At 36.0% G+C, this 17,272-nt stretch overlaps 1 pseudogene; it reads right to left on the reverse strand.

The window, feature by feature from the left end:
* Positions 1-4,474: 4,474 nt before the first annotated feature.
* On the reverse strand, positions 4,475-4,623 carry LOC112064667 (uncharacterized; annotated as a pseudogene).
* Between the last annotated feature and the right edge of the window lie 12,649 nt (positions 4,624-17,272).

The following is a 17,272-nucleotide window of genomic DNA, read 5'->3' on the forward strand; positions in this document are numbered from 1 at the left end:
ATTGAATCACATTTCTTTTTCTTATTGATTCATAGAAACTTTTATATATGCTGGATTATAATCTGTTTTTAGATGCAAATATTATAAACATCTTTTAATTTGTGACTGTTCTTTTTATTTCATTTATTTTGTCTTACAAATACTTTTTTTTTTTTTTTTTTTTTTTTTGCGGTACGTGGGCCTCTCACCGTTGTGGCCTCTCCCGTTGTGGAGCACAGGCTCCGGATGCGCAGGCTCAGCGGCCATGGCTCACGGGCCTAGCTGCTCCTCGGCATGTGGGATCTTCCCGGACCGGGGCATGAACCCGTGTCCCCTGCATCGGCAGGCGGACTCTCAACCACTGCGCCACCAGGGAAGCCCACAAATACTTTTAATTTAAAAGTAATATTTATCAATCTTTTCTTCTATGAACTCTACTTTTCATAGTTTGCTTAGAAAATCTTTCCGCTCCCTCTAAATTCTTGCACAGGAATCTTTACATCTTATTGTCTCATTTGAAATACCCCCTGCTTTCTTCATGATGATGAGATCCCACTTAACACCAAGATTTAAATTTTAAAAGCAAATGATAGGAAAGAAGCCATTTGGAAAAGGCTACCTACTGTATGATTCTAACCACAGGACATTCTGGAAAAGGCAAAACTATGGAGGTATTAAAAACATCATTGGTTACCACTGGTTTAGCAAGAGAGAGGGAGGGATGAATAAATAGATCACAGGATTTTTAGGGCAGTGAAACTATTCTGTATGATATGGTAATGGTAGAAACATGAAAATATACATTTATCAAAACTCATAGATATATAAACACAAAGAATAAATCCTAATGTAAACTATAATTGTTGGTTAATTAAAAATATATTAATATTGGCTCATCAATTATAACAAATGCACCACACTAATGCAAGATGTTAATAATAGGAGAAAAGAAACTGGTGCGGGGGGAGAGGGGAATCAGAGGGTATATGGGAACTCTGTACTTTCTGCTCATTTTTTCTGTAAACCTGAAATTGCTCTAAAAAATAAAGATTCTATTAAAATGAAAAAAAAAATTTTTGTTCAGATTTTACATTTTTAATGTTGAATCCCGTCTTTTTCGAAATCTATGGTTTTGCATAAAAGGCATGATGTTGTAAAACTAATAAAATACGTTCTTAGCTGGAGGAATAGTTGTTATTTTAAGGAGAAATCCCACAGGTGGCACTTTAAAATGAGTAATAAAAGGAGTTTAAAAAGAGGGACGGGGCTTCCCTGGTGGCGCAGTGGTTGCGCGTCCGCCTGCCGATGCAGGGGAACCGGGTTCGCGCCCCGGTCTGGGAGGATCCCACATGCCGCGGAGCGGCTGGGCCCGTGAGCCATGGCCGCTGGGCCTGCGCGTCCGGAGCCTGTGCTCCGCAATGGGAGAGGCCACAACAGTGAGCGGCCCGCGTACCACAAAAAAAAAAAAAAAAAAAAAAAGAGGGACGAAACAGAGGATATGAAACCAACCCGTACATCCCCTATCACTAGCGATGAATAAATAACTAAACCTAAAATAAAACCAAGGTAAGAAAATCTAAAATAAGCCATGTCCCCGAAATAAGTGGACTGCACATGCAAAAAGTATTACTAATTTAAATATTCAATATTTTTGGTTTCACAGATCCAGACTGTAATATAATCTTCATGCAGATTCTTTGAATGTGTCTTTCATGAACAGTTTGGGAAGTTTCTACACAGAGAATTGGGGGGTGGGGGGAGGCAAATCTACCTTGCATATACAGAATAAATACATACTTTTCCCATAAATTATATTTGGATGGGGGTACATTATTAAAGCAACATCACTTGAAACAAATATCAGAAAGCAGATTTTGTGCTTTGCAATAATTTTACACTGACTGAAAAGCTACAAAGGTTGGATCATAATCACTGAGACCCAGAGTGGAGCAGATGGATCATTATCTAAGCGCACAGGCTAGACCAGCAGAGCTCAAGCATCTTTCTGCCCATGGAGCTTTACGGGCCTTGTTAAGTAGGTAAATTTTCTGTATTATTCATGATAAAATGTCCTCACAAACAGCGTTATAAACAAGGACAAAACAGATGTGCACTTATATGTGTATATTCTCTATATACAACATTTCAAATGTATGCCTTGCAAATCATTTAGAGAAAAACTATAGTATAATTCCAGAAGGCTGCTTAATTTTATCATGAAATTTATTTCAAAATCTTCAGACATTTTACCACTGATAAACTATAGTGGCAAAGATATATGTGATTGATTAAAATCGATGTTTATAGCAGGTGGTCAAATTACACAAATCTGCTTTGCTGTGAAGCTGTATTAAAAACACTGCTCATGAAACTAATCTGCCATTTTAAGGAAACAGTTCTAGCCAATCCAGTAGCTGTTGCTTTCTTAAAATTTTTGACCATGCCCTACCAATATGCTAATACCCATCTGGGACATAATCCATTAAAATAATCCAAAGATGCCAAATGAAATGATGACCAGACTCTTTCATCTGATGACCCAAAATAAGCTGAAAACATTTCTAAAGCTTTATTTTTCTCAACTATTTTATGTGAAGTTTTATATTATGTTGGAAACTTGTGAGCAAAATTTCATGCTGACCACAGAAACATCTAAATTCTCTTACACTAGGATTTGTTATATACTTAAGTAAGACTGGTGAATGTTTCCCAATATGCCACCTGCCCACTCTAGTTTATAGAGCCCAACACTATTTACAAAGATGGCATCTAGGGGGTAAATAAATTATGCAGATGATAACGATCAGAAAATAAATGACTCCTATTGACCGTCTCATGTTTGGTGACAGTGTTGATGGGAACAATGTAGTGACAGGACTGGATATCAAGATATGTCATCTACAGCTGGCTAGTAATATGCTGACATCATCTGTGCCACAAGCACAACCAAGTAGATCATTTTGTTAGAATTCATTACTAAAATTAAAATTAAAATAAAACAAATCAAAAGAAACTAAATAAAATAAATTGGTTTATATTTTAAAAGTCATAGATCTGACTTCAAGGAAATACTTATAAAATCTGGATTCCTATCAGAAACTCTGATTGTTGGGGGTAGAAAAAATGGGTGACCGGTTTTTGAATTGTTTTTTTAGTTTAAATAAATTGAATTTTTAAAAAAGAAAAAAATCCAGAAACTCTAATGAAGTAATTTTTTTAAGTTTTCACAATTTCATCTCATGGAATTTTTAAAAATCTAGTTAATAAGTGTGTGTGCATAGCACTTATATATAGCTCTATATATTATTTTGGTGTATATATTTACATATATATTTTTTAGATGGCATTTTGGTTTTATCACTCTAGCAACAGTTGATATTGTCACACTTGTTGGTATAATTTGAAGTCTTTAATGTTACAGGAAAAAAAGTGCTATTAGGCTTGGGAAAGATGGATTGGTTATAGTCTATAGGATATGGAACCACCAAATTTATATCCAAGTACAAGATGTTTTGAAGTTTCTTTATCATTTATTTGGCTAACTCCTTCCATTGCCTGTGGGCAACTTCACATAAATTTAAATATGTACAATGTTGAGTAGGATTCTCTCTTTAAAGCTGAAAAATTTCAGTTCTCATCCATCTAAGAACTTGCAACTTTGCTCTGTCCATCAAAGGAACTCTAGCATTTCTGGTCACAGTGGGAAACAATTTATACTCATGATATTTCCTTGGTACCTACAGGGTGAAGACTCAAATCCTCTACTAGGTATTCAAGACTCTTTTTCATTCATTCATTCACCATTTATATTGAGTACAATTGCATCTGTTACAATGTAAGACTATCTACAATATATCCCATTTTATGACTCCTACTTTATTTTACACTGGTTCATTTTATTTTATTTTATTTTATTTATTTTTTATTTATTTATTTTTGCGGTACACGGGCCTCTCACTGTTGCGGCCTCTCTCGTTGCGGAGCACAGGCTCCAGACGCGCAGGCTCAGCAGCCATGGCTCACGGGCCCAGCCGCTCCGCAGCATGTGGGATCTTCCCGGACCGCGGCACGAACCCATGTCCCCTGCATCGGCAGGCGGACTCTCAACCACTGTGCCACCAGGGAAGCCCTACACCTCGTTCATAAACACAAACACACACACACACACACACACACACACACACACACACACACACACACATACACATAGCACTCAACTGGACTGACCTGTCTACTCCTCCCTCAAATACACTCTATTCCTTCCCATTATTGCTGTTTTCCACACACCATTTTAGGCAAGGATGACACTAAGCCAAAACACAGACTCAGAATCCCTGTCTTCAAGAAGACTGCAAGCTTCTAAGGGTAGAGGCTTTCTTTGTTAAACTCTTAAAATCACTCTCTCAACAGTTCTCATTATTTCTCAATAATTACTTATTGGAAGAAGAAATACCTAAAATATATAAGATTATAAGAAGCTAATTTAATATGTTGCATGGGTTCCTTTAAATGAGCTCTACATAATAAACCATGGCACTACTACATAAAAATATTTTGAGGGTTTTATGTAGCATAATATCCCTTTTATTAAACTGATAATAAGAGATACTACACTTGATCTTAGCCAAAAGACAGAGAAGCAATGTAATATCTCCTTTAAATCCAATTGAAATAACTGCTCTGAAAATTGCAAAATTCATAGATTCTCACTGTCAGTGTTCATAGATTATTGTTTATTGAAAAGAGTAAAATATTCTTCAAGGCACATTTTTAAAATTCTAAATTTGCTTAACGCTATGAGTAATTATATAATCCAGCATCTCTAGTTTTAAGCCAAATCATTTCTCTATGCTTCTAAAAGTCAAATCTGTCCGATATCCCAGCATGATGAGTAACATCTATTAGTTTGGAGAGGATACACCTGCATGTGTAGTAGGTTCTGTTAAACATTCAGTATTCTCTTTGACAAATGACCAAGAGATTAGTTCATCTGGACACAGAATACCACATTCTGGAACCCAGCAGTACATTGGAATGACCATTATTCTTCCAAAGCAAGTTAACCCATCTGTACAGAGCACACACTGGCCAGTGCTCCTGAACTATCTCTTACCCTCTTTCCTTGTGTCCAATTTCTGGGCCTCAGAAGCCAAACAGAAAATGCCAACAGAGATCTGTACTCCTTAAAGTCAAAATCAGGAGAGATTAAGCAGGGTTTAAGAATGAAGCAAGAGACTTTAAATGAAACTCTTTAAGACATATTTCTTTTCCTTTGTTCTCTTATTAAAAGAGTAATCCATGGAAGTTATGGAGTAAGGCAAGAGAGAAAAGGACAAGGCTGCCTCCAACTTAGCCCTTTCTCCCATGGCTACTGCAGGTGTTTACTTGACCCAGACTCCCCCATGGCAACCTTACACAAAGTTGTATAACTCTTATGACAAAGTCTCTTAAATCATTCAACTGCAAGATTGAAAATTTAATATAAAAAATATTCTAGAGGGACAGTGGAGTAGGTATGGGTGGATTCCTGTGTGGGTTGGAGGAAAAATAGGTACTGTTGTAAAAAATATCCATGCAGTTTTAGGCTTAAATCCATCCATGGAACTTCCCTCACATTTCAGTAGGCCATTCTGCCATTCCAAGTCTCTGCCAACAACTAATCTACAGTCAGCATGTGTAAGAAATCGGATGGAAGTTACCTTTGGTGAGGAAGGAGGTACACAGTAACTGAGCAGAGAAGTTTGGGGTGCCAGTCACGTTGTGTTTCTTGATTTGGGTGTTTGTTACACCAGCATGTTCACTTTGTGGGAATTCATCAAGCTTTTCACTTATGATTTGTGCAATTTACATGATATATATTTTTAAATTTTCTAAAAATGATAAAATTAAATCTGCTACCAAGTTAAAAATCTAATACTTTCCCTACTGTCAAATGACTTCGAGCCTTCTCAATTTCACATTTTATTTGCCAGTACAGAAATGGCCTTCATGCTAAGTCCTGAGAAGAAAAAATGATGCAACAACTTGAAAATTAATAAAGAAAATATGATACTTTCTGTCCTAGTATTACAAATGATGTATATCATCTAATATAATTAATGTCTACAGTTATGAATCTATTTATTTTTCTTTAAACCACCAGAATAGTACTATAATATCCCAGTATCTCATAAAAAATTCTCCTCCGGGGACAGAACTCAACTTTGGATATCACCATGACTTTTCACTGGGGGCTGTTTCTTTCTCTTATTCACTTCTTTGAAGTTTAGCAAGAACCAGTGTTTAGCATCCATGATCCTCTGCAACGCTAGCCATGCTACATGGAAAGAAGAAGGCAATAAGGCAACAATTTCTACACTAGGATTCCAGCCTAGAAAGTAGAAGTGTCATTTTGTTCCTTTCCCTTTGCAGCATCCTGGGCTCTACTAAAGTGTATTGTTAAGTGATCTCTCTTTAAAATACCAGTTTTTCACAGCTATTCACTACAGAAGAAATTCTAGTTTAAGATAAGTCCACCTTGTTCCCTAACAAGGGAAGGAAGTATTTATTATTATGCTATCAGCGTAAGAGAGATGACCCATGGCAGCTATTTTTATAGCATGCCTGGTTGGCTGGCCACTCGTGCCTGCCTTCACTGCCCTCTTTTCAGGGTAAAGCAAGACAGAAAGGAAGTGGATTCTGGATAGAATACTCAGCATTTGAAATATAGATGCACCCAAGCTCCTCTATGGGTATGGAAGTAAAACATATTTTATTACCTAGGACTGTTATAATTATGAGTAACAGAAAAAGGCAAGTCATGGTGGCTTGTGGGAAACAAAGGGGGTAGGGTAATCTATAGGCTTAAGAAACTGAACATTCAAAAGGCTCTAGATCCAGTGCCTCGAACTATATTGATAAGGACTTGGTCTCTCTTCTCTCTTTTCTCTGCGAGGGCTTCATTCAGTCAAGCTTACCCAGGGAGTAACAAAATAGCTGCTAGCAGCTCCAGGCTACATTTTCTACTTTCAGCAACCACAGTGGAAAGACCTCCTCCTTTTCAACAGTTCAACCCTAGGATTGTTCTGCAAGGTGTGATTCCCACTCTCCCCTGCAAACCATGCTCTGTAGGCACAGGAATTGAATAAAGTCATTGTCTAGACCTGGATCATAGCCATGTAAGGGTCTAGGTAAGTGTTCATCTCTTTCAAAATATAAACCCTAAAACTGGGAGCAGGGTGAAAAAAAAAATGTAAGAGAGAAAGGTAATGGGTTCTAGGTGAGCAAAAGTAGATATTCAGTAGTAGGTATATTCAGATGAGTATTTTAAAATAAAATGTCAACTTCCTAAGGACAGTGGAAAAAAACACAGTATGTCAATTTACAAATAAAGTAATCACAGCTTTGTTCAGTGTCTTGTGCCAGTCTGAATTAATGTTCCTAGTTCACATTGTCTCTGACAAAGACACTAGTCTGCCTCTCCAAGAAGTCTCCTCTGAAGACAAAGTCCCATCTTTCCCTCTTATTAAACTACCTACTTAAGCCCTTTCACACTCAGCCTGTATCTTTCATCCAACTTTAATTTAATTTAACTACCATTTAAAATATCCTCCATCATTATTTCTTCTAAACTTTGTCTAAAGCCAAAGGAGTGCTACATAGAATACAAAAGACAAGACATGATCTGTATACAAGTTTACACTTTAGATAAAATTAAGGAAGGAAGTATATATATAATTTCAAAAGAATAAACTCATTCTTCCCAGGGGTCTATTAGTTAAGATACTAGAATGACATGATAATAAGATGAGCTGTTGACATCCTGTGCTAGTACTATATTAAGAAGGGACTTGGAAAAAGCAAAATCTTTGAAAATGTATCTAAAAATAGCCTGCCAATTAGATGTTTTCCACAGAGCTTACAAAGGAAAGATTGTGGCCTCTTCTTCACAGATTTTTAAGAACCAAGAGAGATGTTTTAGGTTAGTTGGAATGCTATTGGGCCTGGAGTCAGGAAAATAGACTATATATAAGTCTTCCCAGGCTATAAATTCAGGGACGGTCAAACCACTCAATGATAGGATAATCTACAAATCAATTGTTATATGAGACATTCAGGAACAGGCTAAGTAAAAAACTTAAAGACAAATTGCAGGGTAAAATCCTGAACTGCTAGAAGATGGAGTCTTTTACCCAATTTTACCTGTTGTTCTCGCTATTTTACTAGTTGTTATATGGTAGATTCTCTCTGAGAAAAAAAATAACGTTCAGTATCAAGTATTGTGAAAATAAAATGCCCCATAAAATCTGTATGATGGTATCCTTATTTCTTTAGGGATCTGAACATTCTAAGCTTTCAGGGTTTAGTGTGGTTTTCTAACATAAATGGTTTTCTAACCCTTTAAGACTGCTTCATGAAGATATAGACTTCCTTTTTCCTCTTGAAGGTTACAATTTTTATATTCATCTTTCTGCCAAATTTCTGCTGATTTCCACTTTTACTTATCAATATTATAAAATAATTTTTATCCTCATTCTTGACTAATTTTTTTCTCAGATTGCTGTTGGATTTTGATTTTCCTTTTCTTAGAAAACAAACCTAGATTAAGGGGGATTTTTTCCTCCTTTCATTCAAAAGGACCTGGTAAAAATTCCCAGCCCAGGAATTGCTCTCAAATGATTTAAACTATTTAACATTTTTGACTATTAGCTAATATTTTAATTTCCTACTTCATCTTTTTAGGTCACCATCATAAGTGAGGATAGTTAGGAATGTAATCCTAGAAAAAGAAGTGTCTCAGAGACAAATACTGGTAGTCATCTAGGTATTGTTTAGAAAGAAAATCATGGCCAAAGATGTGACCTGACCCATTCTGGTAGGTATATCCCTATTGTGCAGTTGGATATATCAGGGTCTCCTTGTCAGATGCCATTAAACATCACATTACATAACTTACTATCCTGTCCAGTCAAGTGAGTTCTTGAATTTCCCATCCCACACTAGGATATGCTCTCCAGAGAGCCCAAGATGGGTACAGGGTTGAGCTGCAGTTTTTAAAAACAAAATAAGTCATTTGAGAGGAAACACTTCAGGGAAAAGTTGAAAAGAATGTCAAATCAGACATCTGACTGAACTATGAATATAACGGGATTAAGCAAAAAGGAAGAATTAGAAGGGCAAAAGAGTAGAACCAGAGGAGAGAAAACAGGTGGAAAAAGAAATTCAGGTGGAGAGTTGAAAGTGGAGTATCTGGAGGAACATCCTTAGCTGGAAAGTGTAGCCAGCTTTTCAAATGATGTCTGCAGCGTCAGATAAAAGGGAAAGAACAATTAGGGGGTAGCCATTCCATGCTTTTAAGAGTCTTCAATAATGAGTACTCTGATCAGATGTGGCCTTGAGGAATCTAATTTTATACACATGTCCTGTGTGTTTGAAAATGTGTGTTTCCTGTGTGTTTTCAATGTGTTTCAATGGGAGTTCACTGCTAGACAGTGATCTGTTCTTGATGTGTGATGAATCAGACATCCTTGCCTGAAATGCTTCAGGACAGGCCTGATACGGTGATAAATGCATGACACGGTGATGAAATGCTGCCCTCTGGGTGAATAGCCAGAACATCCTTCTCTGAGATCAAGTCTCTGTGAAACATGGCAACTTGCAAGACTGAACCATGGTCCAGAAGGAATCTTTAACACTACAGCAATTTAAATGAATTTACCTAGATACCCAACCAGAAGGGTATTCCTGGAGAGGGTGAGAATGGGAGAGTAGGCACTCAGTAGGCACTCTTTTTCTTTTTTTTAATAATTTGTGTAAGGAATGCTTAATTTGGTTGAAGCTTGTAGTTGGGCTACAGAAAATTTAATTAATTTTTTACAAATTACTTAATGGTCCAAGAAGTCATTCTGCAAGAAAAAGTCATTTGTCACTATATTCCAGTAACCCAGTCAGCCCAACTCAACCAGACCAATGGAGAAAAACATCAGAATGTTATTCCCTGCACTTGATATATTTGTAAGAACTTTTTGATGGAAAGAAAAAACAAAAATCAATATAAAATATTCTGTAAGTAAGCTTCTTGCTTTAGAATCCTGAACTCTTCACACAAAATATGGTAAAAACAAAAATAACAAAACAGTATTGCCAGTAATTAACTAGCGAAAGATAAATAGAAAATTTTTATTTGTACAAATGATACATACGAAAGAATGCATAAAGCTAAGTCATAACAGGCAGTTTATCATTCCTCCAAAGCTACACCATTTTTTATTCCCTTCTGATAATAAAGAAGCTTTAGGGGAGACATTGTGCTCAACTAGATGAATGTTGTTTGAATGTTGTTTAAATGTTTTTCATGCAATACAGGATTTTTATGTAAACGTTTTTTGGAAATGTGCTAAAAGTTTTCTTACAAGAAATTTAACTTAGCTCTGTTTCTAAAAGTACTGTCTGAAAGTGGAATCCAATCTCAAAATTCAAGGGAATTAACTTGTTACTGGTTTGATACAGGTGGGAAAAAAAACACCTCAATTTCAGTTTTAGCTCAGATTATAATATAAAGGAATCTCACTACATTCTTTAAATTTGAGATCATTTCCACAACATATCTGCTTAAAAAAATCCTGCCTTTGCCATCAATCTCCTTAGCTTGTTTGTTTCTTCTGTCCTATTAACAGCTATTAATGGAGATAGACATTTAATCAGCATTGGGAACTTCAATCAAAATCTTTAAAATAATTGAAAGAAATTAAAGCATATGTGCTTCTTACCTGATTATTTCAATCCATTTTATTTGTGGCTAGGTTTTCCCGTTACATTTATTTTTTCATTTCAATCAGCTTCAATATAAGTATGGATATTGAGTTACTTATATTACTTTAAAAAATATAAAATCTACACAGGCACTTTACTAGTTTCTTTACTAGTAGAAAAGCCATTCCATAACTCTGTGAACTAATATTTATTGTCTCCATTTTACAGATGACATAACGGAGACTAATAAAGAAATTATTTTGTCCAATCTATATCCAAGTCTCTATAGTTTCAAAGTATTGCTACTTTGTTCGAGATTCTAAAGCAAAACAATAAAAAATTTGAATGCTTTTTAAATGTGAGAGGTATTACTAACACATTAAGTTAAAATAACTGTTAAAATTTCACTTGTCTCAAAAACTGCATCCCCTTTTAGGTGTCATCTCAACTTGCTGTGTTTTTTCCTTACCACTCCTCCCCACTTTTCTCATCTCTTGATACCTTTCTTTTCATAATGATTTATACTTTGCTTCACCTTCTGTAATGATATATTTTCAAAAACTCATCTTTATCCATTCTAATCCTTCCATTCTACTTGAATATCTTTCATCCCCAAATGCCAAATTTCTTCCCATTATAATTTATATATATTATCACTTGGTTACACTTGACCCTATTTGTCACAGTTTTTAAGAAGCCACGGATAATATTCATGTATTCATGTTGTAGTGCTCTGTCACCAAGATAAAAGTTATAGTTCAAAACTTCTTTAAGTCTGGTGTTTGCGGTTTATGTTGGTGCAGTACTGTGTACACATAACCAAAAATCAATAGGAAGTTAATAGAAAGCAAATATCATAGGGAGAATCAGGCACTATACTTAATGTACTCATAGAGCAAGAGAGAAAACATTTCAAGCAAATGGATAAAAACAAGTTTGGAAAGTTGAAGAAAAATGGATCACTTGTTTTATGTGATGCTTACCTTTAGGGAATCTATAACTTGGCCTTAGGTTCAATATGCTTTCACTCTCTCATCCTATAAAAAATGTCTGTTTGGAACACCTTGAGGGAAACACCCAGATTAAGATGGTTCACGAGGGTGTGCTAGGAGGTTCATGTATCCTCTTATTCTCAGAATTCTAAGAAATGAACTCTCAAAGGCTTGAGTAGCTCTCAAAAGATAGATGTCATGAATAGCTAAAATAGAAAAAGCCAAGTTCTAAGTTGCTCCAGCCACTGACACCTCTATCCGGGGAGGTAGAATAACTCCAGCCTCCTGAATATTTCTATTGACCAAAATGCTGCCCTTTAGAAAATTAAGAATTGGGTTCTAATAGAAAAGGCAATTTTAAATTATAATATGAATTATTCATAAGCATTTCCTGAGCACTTCATTTATGCTTCATATGTACCCACCTTGGTGTTACATATCTCAATTATTCATTCACTGATTTATAAAAGAGGAGGTCGCAGAGCACAGTGGTTAAGACTATAGGCTTTGGAGTCAGACAGTTTGATTCAAAACTGCCTTCAGCCTTCTGCTGTAAAAGTCTAATGCATAAAGTTGTGTGAGAACAACAACAACAAAAAGAATATAGAGTATTTAACCAACTATTTTGTGCACAGTATGTGGACAATAATGTAATCTAATGTTATTATTTCTACCTGACAGTCATATTAAGTTTCCTGTTATCACTGTAACAAACTACCACAAATTTAGTGACTTAAAGCCAAGCTGATTTATTATCTTAGAGTTCTGGAGGTCAGAAGTTCAAAATGGGTCTCAGTAGCCTAAAATCAAGGTGTTAGCAGGACTGCATTACACCTGAGGCTCTAGTGGAGAGTCTGTTTTCTTGCCTTTGCCAGCTTCTAGAGGCTGCCTACATTCCTTGGCCCATAGCCCTCTTTCCTTTTCATAGCCAGTAATAGTCTGGCTAGTTTCTCACATCAAATCACTCTGACTCTAATCCTTTTGCTTTCCTCTTCCACACTTAAGGGCCTTTGTGGTTACTTTGTACCCACCCCGAATATACAGGATAATTTCCGTATTCTAAAGTCAGTTGGTTAGTAGCCTTAATTCTAACACCCCCTTGCCATGAAATTATGTCAACTTAATTTATTCACAGACTTGAAGATTAGCAGGTAGATATCACTGGGGTGGGGCCATTCTTCTGTTTACCACATACTGAGTAGTTAAATAATATTATTTAATTTACTAACCATAACATTTTTAAAAGTTAGGCATAATAGGAAAAGATTGATACTTACAAGATCTCTTTTCAAAAGAACCCAGTGATATTAGATAACAACAAAGTCAGCAAACTGTATATGTATTGTTCATTAAACTAAACATATTTTATTATTATTTTTACAAATAAAAAAAATTCTGTGAACAATAATCAAATCCAATTGTAAACTATAGAAATGTAGAAATACGTGATGGTAGATGAATCTTCACTAGAAAATTCAATTTTTTATATTTATATATATATATATATATATTTTTTTTTTTTTTTTGCGGTACGCGGGCCTCTCACCACCGTGGGCCCTCCCGTTGCGGAGCACAGGCTCCGGACGCGCAGGCTCAGCGGCCAGGGCTCACTGGCCCAGCCGCTCCGTGGCACGTGCGATCTTCCTGGACCGTGGCACAAACCCATGTCCCCTGCATCGGCAGGCTGACTATCAACCACTGCGCCACCAGGGAAGCCCCAATTTTTTATAATTTTAAGAAGCAATAATGTAGGTTACTTGTGAACAAAATTTTTAATTAACCTTTAAGATTAAACCCTTGTGCTAGAAATGAAGGGGAGATATAAAAGTCATTAAAAAAACTATGCCTCTTGGAATTTTCTATCTGATCTCTAAGAGAAGCCATTCATTTCCCAAGCCAGTAAGTAGCATGTGAACCAGTTTATATTTAAGTACATTACATCTTTCAGAACTACTTCCAGAGTGAGATAAATGTGGACTAGAGTCTTCCGGGACAAGGCAGGATTTTTGAGCAGCTACCTACAATTTTGACTCATTGTTTTCTCTTAAAGCTGGTAAATATTATGGACTCACTTCTCTTGTCCAATCTTGACTCTGAAATACAATTCTAAGTTTTCACTGACCCCCTGAAGCCTATGCACAAACTCCAAATGTGCCTAAGCCTTGGTGAAATAGGTCTGTTCTGTTAGAGAATTAGATATGATTAGACTGATGAGGAAAAGAATAAGTTTCTAAGGACAAGGAAGCATCCAAAAATGCCCAAGCACCTCCTATACAATCTGGCACATAATTCATGCTTAAAATCTGTAAGTTCTCCTACATTCTTTCTCCTCCCAGTGACTGAAGGTCTGGAGAAAAGTCTGAGCAATATGAGTTGGATAGCAGAAAGAAAACAAGTCTTACTGAAACAGTGTAAGGAAATATATATAACCAACTAAGTTTACTTGATAGTTAAAGCCTTTCTACTTAGAATGGTAGATTTCTTAGGCAGGATAATTCTTTGCATTCACTGCATCCCACTGACAAAACTAGACGATGTGTATTATTCTCTGCATTTTAAGACTTAAGACTAACACTTATTTCAAGAAGAAAATTAATGTCAAAGGCATAAAAAAAGAACTCGGAAATTTAAACCCATACACTTTTACATTTCTCCACTTTTTTATTACAAGTAATTATAAACTGATATTTTTTTTATTCCACAGGCCTATTGGAACAAGTCTGACACTTTAACATCTGGCTTAGAAAATATATAGAAAAACACTTTATTTCAGTTCCTCAAAGAATCATTCCATGTTATTCAGACTTGGTCAAGTTCCTTCTCTTAATGGTTCTCCTGAATAGTACTCATTACAGTTAACAATGAAGTAAATAAATGTGTAACTAATCATTTAATATCTTCCTCTTCCCTCCCCACAAGAATATGCATTCCATAAGGAAAGGGCAGTGTCTGCCTTGGTTTCTGCTATATGTTCAGTGCCTTATGCTTCTATAGCTGCCCAATGAAAAAATTAAATGAATAACTAAACTCCTTATCCTTAAGATTCACCCTAGATTAATTCTGCATGGATTACCTCATTTTCCTAAATGTTACTTCCAGCCTTTTCCTATCACCCTTCCAACCTGCTTCAGTCCCATCTCCAGCTCTAGAGTACCTGGTACTTAAACTTCCCACACAGAATTTTTTTAAACCTGGCTCAAGTCTAACCTTCTTCTTAGAAATTATAGAATCTGATATAAATCTGCATTATCAGCCTCTGGCTTGACCTTAGCATCTTTCTTCTGCAAACTGACTTCGTCTGCTTCCCAGGAGATGATATACAGTTTATATAGTTTAGGGTAGATGTTGGATAACATATCTGATGGTTTATACCAAAATTTTACTAAAATAAGTTGAATACTTTATTAAATCCTGGCTTATAAGCATTATAAACTAATTTAGCTAGATTAAGCAAGAGAAAGAAAGAATTTATTATAAGGTAATAGGTACATTTCATTAATGCCTAAGGACAGGAATGTAGGCTGGCTTTTGAGAAACTCTGGAGCTAGAAAAGTGGAACACATCAAAAACCTGGAAACTTTCTCCTCCCCTCTGCTTCTTGCTGAGTACTAACTTCACCTATTCATCTCTCTCTGAAGGTTACAGAGATACAGTGAACAAAGATGCCCATCCTATAGCATCCTAACGTTGCATCTTACCCATTCAAGTGGCTCCCCTAATTTTCAATTTAAATTTTAGAGCCCAGATTTAAAATCCCATGAACATCCATCTTGATTCAGATGATGGGTAAACAAATTGGTGATGGGTAAACAAATTGTGGTATATTCACACAATAAATATTGTGAAACAGAATGAACCATTGAAACATGCTGCAACATTAATGGATCTCAGAAAAATTACACAGTGATGTATATAAATGTCAAATCACTATGTTTTACACCTGAAACTAATGTAATATTTTATGTCAACTGTATTTCAATTAAAAATATATATATTAGACAGTTAAGTGAAGCCAGACATGAAAGACTCTATACTGCTTGATTCCATTTATATGAAATTCTAGAATAGGCAAAACTAATCTATAACAAGTCAGTGTTTGTTTGGGAGGGAGGTAAGTGGGGGTTTTGACTGCAAAGAGGCACAAGGGTACTTTTTGGATGAAGGAAATGTTCTATATTTGTGGTTTTGTGGAGGTTACAGTGTACATATTTGCCAAAATTCATCAAATTATCCAGAAATGAATGCTTTTGTGTATTATAAATTAATGCCTTCAATTGTTTACTTCTTCTTAAAAGAGATGGCAGACCTACACCATGGAAAATGGATAACAGTTTTCCCGTTGCTCGGAATTTTGAAAGAAAAAAAATAAAGGATTGATAACAAGAAGATTTGAGTAAGAAGTGGTAAACTTCTGGGAATGAGTAAGAGTTTGAAATTATTTGTGCCCAAGTAAGTGCTCACAAACAGGCATCAACTGCGAAGAATTTCCTCAATAATAAAGTGGAGAAAATAACACGTTCTGTGCATATTAGCCACCCTCTTTCCCCAGCCACTCCAGCTTGACCAATGAATGGGCTCGTGAACAAAGTACTCAAGGCATCAGTGATAGAGGCTATGCATGGGTTAAAAAACATGGTCTTCCCTTCAACAAGAACAATTCTGACTGTTATTATTGCTAAATATCTGACATGCCATCAGCTGAGCCTGATGCTAATCCCCTTTTGTGGCACCGTACCCAAGAGGATTAGCTAGCCAGGATGATCACCCCATCATAGAGGAGGAAGCAACATGTCATGAGAATAAACACGGTAGATATACATATGCCTTCCCTGTCTGCACTGTTTTGTAAGCACCACTACCCATAAGCTAATGAAATTCCTGATTTTCTATTGTGATAGCCACAAAACTTTGCTTCTGGCCAAAGAACACATTTACCAGCAAAGAAAAAAATGAGGAAAATGTTCACACCCATGGAATTTATTAGTTTCGTTATGTGTCACATCACTTCGAATTTCCTTGCTTGATAGAAAAAGTGGAATACCCTATTAAAGACCAGTAATAATACCTTGTTCAGCTAGGTGCTATCCTACAATATTTTGTGTATGTTTGGAACCAGCAACCAATATTATGATATTTTTCTCATAGCCAGAAGATATTGATTAAGGAACCAAGAATTGGGAATGGGAGTGTTTCCTCTCCCTGTTATTCTTAGCACCAAATCACAAAAGCTTTTGTTCCCATTCCCCACCTTTTGGCTTTACAGGTTTAGAGGACTTAATTCCTGAAGAATAAATGTTTCCACTAGTAGACCTAAACATGATTCCACCGAACTTGAAGTTTAAACCTTGAACTCTTCATGCCACTAAGCCAATAGGCAAAGAAGGGTTTGCTGTACTAACTGGAGTGATTGATCCTGATTATCAAGGAGAAATATAGTTACTGCTACATAATTAAGGCAGAAAGGATTCAAGGGATTCTCTGGGTTGCCTCTTAGTACACATATGTCCCATGAAAAATAGGTTAATAAAGTAGTGGACTAAGCCAAAAAAGAAGGGCCAGTAATAACTCTA

The sequence above is a fragment of the Physeter macrocephalus genome, chromosome 10, assembly GCF_002837175.3.
Source record: "Physeter macrocephalus isolate SW-GA chromosome 10, ASM283717v5, whole genome shotgun sequence".
Taxonomy (NCBI): Eukaryota; Metazoa; Chordata; class Mammalia; order Artiodactyla; family Physeteridae; genus Physeter; species Physeter macrocephalus.